Below are 6,629 nucleotides of genomic sequence, written 5' to 3' on the forward strand. Positions count from 1 at the left end.
CGCGCGGGGTGTGCAGCCCGCCTGGGTGGGAGCGGTGGCTTCCCAGGGTGTGCAGCCCCCCTGGTGGGAGTGGCCTGGGCCCTGGAGGCAGGGGCCTGAGTGTAGCTCCGAGCTGAGGGGCCCAAGGCCGCCAAGCTGAAGGGGCCCAAGGCCGCCAAGCTGAGGCTGACCAGCTGTGGAAACCGCCGCTGGGGGCCGGGCCGACGGGGTGACCACTGTCCCGCCTAGCGCTCTGCAGAACTGACCTGGAAAGAGGCCCTCACCTGTACCTCAGAAGGTGCTTGCTTGAAGATGGGGTCACTGCAGAATGACAGGGAAGGGCTGAGGTCACGCCGGAGGGACCCAGCCACCGTGACCGGCATCCTGAGACCACCACGGCAGCAAAGGCAGCTATGTGGCTGGACCCTCTCCCCGAGCCTCAGAGAGCGGGCCTGCTGGTGCCGGTGCTGGTGGTCCCGGAGGCAGTGCCTGCCACTACTCTGGACCCCACAGACAGGACCGCCCCGCCCCCTTCACCCTCTGGAAAGGCCCTGCTTGCTAAAAACGGCACTGACAGCTCTGTTTCTGACGGAAATGACCCGGCCAGGAACCCCAGGCACTCAGTGGCCACTGACCAAAGTGGCCCACGTGTGCGAGCAATCGCAGGTGGGGAGGATGGCTTCTCACCGACGGAGCCAGGGGCTGGTGCACACGTGCGTGGCAGTGGGACAACGGGCCGCAGCACAGCCTGGCCTGCCGGGTCCCACCACTCAGGGTGGGGAGAAGGCGTCCTTCAAGGGGCACTAGAGCCCGCTCTGAGCAGAGGGGAGCCCTGCAGCCCGCAGGGGTGAGGCCTGTCACTGTGGACACGGCTCTGCCTGGAGCGGGAGCCAGAGCCTGGAGCAGAATGGGCTGCCAGAGGCCACACCACATGGGATCTCGGTAGAGGGTTTTAATCCCGTGGAAACATGAGGAAAGCCATGCTCCAGTGGAGCGGGGAATCAATATTTAGTTCCCATCTTATTGCCATAGGGAGCATGCACTCCCCAGAGAGACAGAGACGGCAGAGGAAGAGGGAGCACCCGATGGGGCATGTTGGCCACAGTCCCGTCCTGTCTCCCAGGCCCATCCTATCCCATCTCCCAGTCCTGTCCCGTCTCCCAGGCCCATCCTGTCCCATCTCCCAGGCCCGTCCCGTCTCCCAGTCCTGTCCCGTCTCCCAGTCCTGTCCTGTCCCATCTCCCAGGCCCGTCCTGTCTCCCAGTCTGGTCCCGTCCAGTCTCCCAGGCCCATCCCGTCCCGTCTCCCAGTCCTGTCAGGACTTGGGCACACGTGCACACGCACCCAGTGTGTTTTTCAGGCCACCAGGGCCAGGATTCAGGCCATGTGGTTGGCTGCGTGGCAACGGCTCCAGTAGCCAGTAGGCCATGGGACTGGCCTGAGTGCACGTTTTAGAGCCCATGCTGCCTTCTGGGAGAGGAAGGAGCCAGGGGTGAGGGCTCTCCCTGAGCCAGGCGATAGTGATGGCATGGACAAGGTGGCCACCCTGGAGGAGACAGGAGAGGGCCGGCCCTCGTAGGTGCTCCAGGAGCGGAGAACAGGACAGAGGAGAGGGCCGGCGGGGCACATGAGCGTGTGAGAGGAGAGGAGTTGGGCCCTGGGGTCCAACCTCAAGAGTGGACTGAGCAAACGAGGCCCAGGCTGGGATGGGGTCAGAGGGGTCAAGCCAGGCTTGCACTGGGACCTGGGAAGTCTGAGACTCGCACTGGTGTCCGTGGAGCGCTGTGGGTGGTTATACTTCCAAGTCCACATTTCGGACAGAGCTGCTGGGCCGTCTCCGTTTGGGATTCTTCAGTAGAAAGGATGTCAGAGGCTGTGGGACAGAGATGCGGGCTGGAGGAGCCCAGTCCTCCCCATGGGAGCCGGGCAAAAGGAGAGCGTGGAGGCCGGCCATGAGTGAGAAAGCCAGACGCGCCCGGGAGCCCACGAAGGCTAAGTGACCACCTGGGCGGTGGAAGCGGAGGGAGTGGGACAGATTGCACAGGCCACCCGTGGCCAGGGGACGGCCACACGTGGCCTGCTCTGCCTGCCTGCTGAATGGGAGAAACAGGGGAGAAGAAAACCCACTTCCTAAAGGCTCGTGCCAGGGCCAGTGACGTTTCAAACACCCTTTCTTCATTTTGCCAGTGGAAGTGTGGATTCGAGCACTTTCAGAAGAGAGTTGGGAGAGGCAGAACACACTTGGATGGCCACCTCACAGTCCCTTCTCCATTTCTCCCTCCTGCTGGGCTTTGGGGCACACACACACACTCTCCCAATGTGTTTCTCAAGCCGCCAGTGCCAGGGTTCGAACTGTGGCCAGCCGTGTGGGCTCCAGCCCCCTGGATCACAAGGCCACAGAGCAGGCCCGTGCACGTTTGCAAGACCCCGCGGGGCAGCCGTGGGTCAGAGTTTTGTGCTGGTTTTGCTCTTTCTGGGGTGGAGGAGGGAGAGGACCGTCATTCCGTAGTGCAACTGCAGGGCCCAGGCCAGCCCCTGGGCTCCCGGCACAGGGCTCCCCGGGCCTCCTGGAGGAGGCTGCTGTGTCTGCCTGGCTGCTGAGGAATGCCCAGCCTGGCAGCGAACCAAAGTGGGTGCTAGCCTGGGCGCGGGAGGGGCTGCGGAAAGGTGCTCGCTGAGCTGCAGTGCCCAGAGGGAGCACAGGACAGCGAGGTTCCCGAGGTTCCTGGGTGGACCTGGGCCCGCACTGGGCTGCGAGGCCTGGGCCCCGCAGAGCTGAATCACGCAGCTGCACGGCAGGTCCTGCAGGACGGGCCAGCCTTTCCACAATGCCATTGAAGTGCTTATTTTCCTCCTGAAGAGACACAAACAGATGCAAACTTCTGTAAACACTTTAGAAGTGAACTCGGGGAGTTTGGCCTCTCAGCAGTGCTCAATGGCTGACAGAAAATGTCTAATTAGCGCAAGTGGAAAGAATAGGGCCACTTGGGTCCCCGCCACCCTCCTCCAAGTCTACTCTTCCAAGAAACTCAAAGGCCCTTTTGTCTGGCGGGTCGCCCGCTCCGGGCCTTTGTGCTGTGGTATTAAGAGCAGAGGGAGAGGGACGGGCCGGTGCTCTCCGCTCAAATGGGCGTGCGGGCGCCGACTGGGAGCCCTCCACACCGGGTCCGTCCCAGATCCAGAGGCGGCCAGGAGCGAGAAGGAGGCTCCCTCCAGGGGCCGGAGGCGCCACCATGGCCGGCCCCGGCTCCTGTTTCAGTGCCAGGGGCGCCCACCCCAGCGGCGACTGGGGGGCAGGAGAGGCCTGGCCTTTCTGAGACTGGCCTGCAGACAGGCCCAGCTGTGGCTGCTCAGGACGCTGCGCCCACGGCTTTGGGGGCCTGTCTCTGCCCCGCGAAGCTACCTGGTCGCCAGGGAGAGGGCTGAGCAGCCCTGGCCCAGCCCGTTTCCCGTGGGGGTCTGTGGGTCCGCCCCGGCCGAGCCATCGATGGCGTCTCTTGTCCCTGGGCCCCAGGGAGGCCACGTGGCCAGCCTCCCGCCACACACCCAGACGGGTGGGCCTTGCTGCCGTGGGTGGGACCGCCCGCTCTCTCCTGTACCTGCTCTTCCACTCCGCCCTCTCCCCTAAACTGTAATCTCAGCGTTTCTCTAAAATGTAAACAAGATGACAGGCAGAGACTTTCACAAGCCAGATGGCGTACAGGGAGGGAGGCCCCTGCTATCCCCGAGGGCAGAGTGGGGAGTCGCCTCCGGGAAGGTGTGTCCCTCCACCAGGTCCCCCATAGTTGCCATGGTTACGGCGTCCCAGGGAGCAGCAGGGGAGCTGGCATCGGCATGGGGAGGCGTGGCCTGGCAGCCAGGGCCCAACGGCCCAGTACCCTGCGAGGGCCACGGCCACGGCCACAGCCCAGGGCAGCAGCGGCTTTCTCTACGCAGGAGTGTGAGGGAAGGCCGCCGCCATGGCACAGCCAGGTCGTGGTGCCCCACGGGGCTGGGGCTGATGGCGGTTTCAGGTCCCCAGGGAGGCACGAGCCCGGGGGTCAGGACCAGGGAAGGGCTGGCGGTGTGGAGAGACCCTGTGGAGGAGGCTCCTCTTTCCACGAGTGTGCACACACTGTCTGTCACAAACGTTCTGACGCAGCAGTGGCACGGGGCTGCAGGGCGGGTCCACACGGATGGCTCCACGCTTGCAGCTGGCCCCAGAGCCTTGGAAATCACACCGGGCGCTAGTGCATTAATCCCTCGGGGGGCTGACTTCTCGCTTTCCCTCTGCGGCTGTCTGTCTGTCTCTGAGGCAGAAAGTCCTGTTACAACGGATGCATAGAGAACAGTGCCCTTTGGTCTGCACCAGGCCAAGGACGGGTCTGTGCTGGCACGTGTCGGCTCTCCACTCCAGGACGCGGGCGTCCCCACCCGTGACTCTCAGGCCGCGCAGCCTACCCCGCGAGGGTGCTGATGGGTGAAGCCTGTGGTACACGAGGACAGGGAAGAGCCTGCTCCAGCAAGCTGTTTTCCAGGAAAAAGGGCAGGGCTGCACCGGCACACCCGTCAGGCTGGTCACACCATCTCCCAGAGCCCAAGAGTAAGGCAGAGCGAGGCGGGCAGGAAGGGGACTTCCAGCGGCCGGCAGCCCGGCCACAGTGCCAACAGCTGTCTTTGCACAGAACAGCAGAGACGAGTGAGAATGCCCTATGCTTAATGAATGGGGCGTTTAAAGGCTTGCCCGGGCAGGAAAGCACCTTTTGACGAGCGGAGGTTGTGCTGTTGGTGAGTGCGGCCTGGTCGGCCAGCACCTGTGAGTCGTCCCCTTCTGCATGCCACGGCCCATCGGGCCAAACCAGATACACTAAAAAGGGAACATTCAAACCAGGAATCGTATGCTGTGAGTAACTACTGTAGACAGGGCCCCGGAACTGACCAGCTGCAAATGTTTAGGCCCGTTTTACTTAGAGCAATGCAAGTGTCAGATTGAAGCTCTTGGTGTACCGCTGGGTGGAGCCAGCAGCTGGTGTGGTGGTTAAGGCACTGGACTCCCACAGGGTCGGCTGCGGTTCCAGTCTGAGATCCGGTGCCTTGAAAATCATGCCGGGCAAGTGTGTGCGTGTGCCTAATATCCCGGAGAACGGACTGGCGTGGCCACCCCCAGGGGTGTTCTCTCCTTCCTTCTCTCTGTCTTTCTGCAAGCGCACGTGCCCTATGGCAAAAAATCAAAATCAAAATACAACAAAAAGACTGCTCTATCTATATGCTCTGTCTATACGCTCTGTCTATACGCTCTGTCTATACGCTCTGTCTATACGCTCTGTCTATACGCTCTGTGTATATGCTCTGTCTATATGCTCTGTCTATATGCTCTGTCTATATGCTCTGTCTATATGCTCTATCTATATGTATTTTTAAGTTTATTTACTTTTCCATTTCTTCCAAGAACAAGAGAAGGAGACAGCACCCCAGCGGGGCCTCAACACCACACCCCAACTCCAGCTTCCACACAGCTGCAGGTCACGGCTACGTCCGGTGTGCTCAGGGACTCCCAGAACTCGAACAGGGACACTCCCTACACAGAACTGACGCACAGTGTCCCCGCCGCCACAGCCTGGCCCAGGTTCCGTGTGCACTGGGACGCAGAGGCCTCCGCTCCCGACCCCAGCATGCGCTCTTCCTGCGGACTGCCGGCTGTGCCGAGCTCAGGCCGGTGGCCAGGCAGCGTCAGTTGCCCAGGGCATGCTGGCCGACACCCAGACCCGGCCTCCCTAGCAGAGTCGGGCAGGCTGCACGCGGGCGGCATCTGGACCTGCCCCACCCCCGCTGTTCAAACTGGGGCGCGTCCATAGTCACGGGACCTCAGGTGGGGTCTCCGGCCTCTCAGGAGCGTCCCGGCTGTAGGGTAGGGTGGCTGTGAGGACTGAGTGAAGTGATGCCCTGGCCCCTCATTCCCCTGTATCCGCAGTGGGCGTTGGCAGGTTCGATTACGAGGCGGAGGACAGCTTAGCTCTGCAGTAGCCGCTGGGCCAGGGTGTACAGCCCTTGAGGGTCTTTGGGGATGAGCCCGCCCGGATAGTGGAGCGAGGTGACAGGGTGGGCTGAGCAGTGTCTCGGGCCACTAACACCAAGGTCTTTAGCCTCACGGTCTCACAGATGGGAAGACGCCATTTCCCATGAAAACTTACCTATCTGTCTTGGATACAATTCGCGGTTACACTTTCTTTTCATGCCATCCCTGTTTTGCCCTGTAACTAATAGACATGAATGCAAGGTGTTACACGTGTGGCTTGAGAACCACGCCGGACACACGTGCATGCCCCAAACCCTCACAGGAACAAGTGGCCGGAAAGGGCTGTAGTGTGCCCGTGGCCCGCTGAGGTTCTGGGGCTGGTTTTCCCTTGGTTAGAACCTAGGCAGTGGGGGGTAGAGCGCTAGAAACCCATGCCCAGCGCCCCAAGGTGACAGCTGCAGGCAGGACTCAGGGCCACATCTAGTGAGAGCCTCGGAGAGAGGGAGGGAGAGAAGGAAAAGAAAGAAAGAGTAAGAGAGAGGAGGAGGAGAGAGGAGGAGGAGAGAGGAGATAGAGGAGGAGGAGAGAGGAGAGAGAGAGGAGGAGGAGAGAGGAGGAGGAGAGAGGAGGAGAGAGGAGGAAAGGAAGAAGAAAA

General features: G+C 61.9%; 1 protein-coding gene across 1 annotated transcript in view; it reads left to right on the forward strand.

Annotated features, from left to right (window-relative positions):
• The window catches only part of ALPK1 (alpha kinase 1), a 46,971-nt gene that overhangs the window by 20,592 nt on the left and 19,750 nt on the right, over positions 1-6,629 (forward strand). The window lies entirely within an intron of this gene.

The sequence above is a fragment of the Tupaia chinensis genome, unplaced genomic scaffold (assembly GCF_000334495.1).
Source record: "Tupaia chinensis unplaced genomic scaffold, TupChi_1.0 Scaffold139767_1, whole genome shotgun sequence".
Lineage (NCBI taxonomy): Eukaryota > Metazoa > Chordata > Mammalia > Scandentia > Tupaiidae > Tupaia > Tupaia belangeri.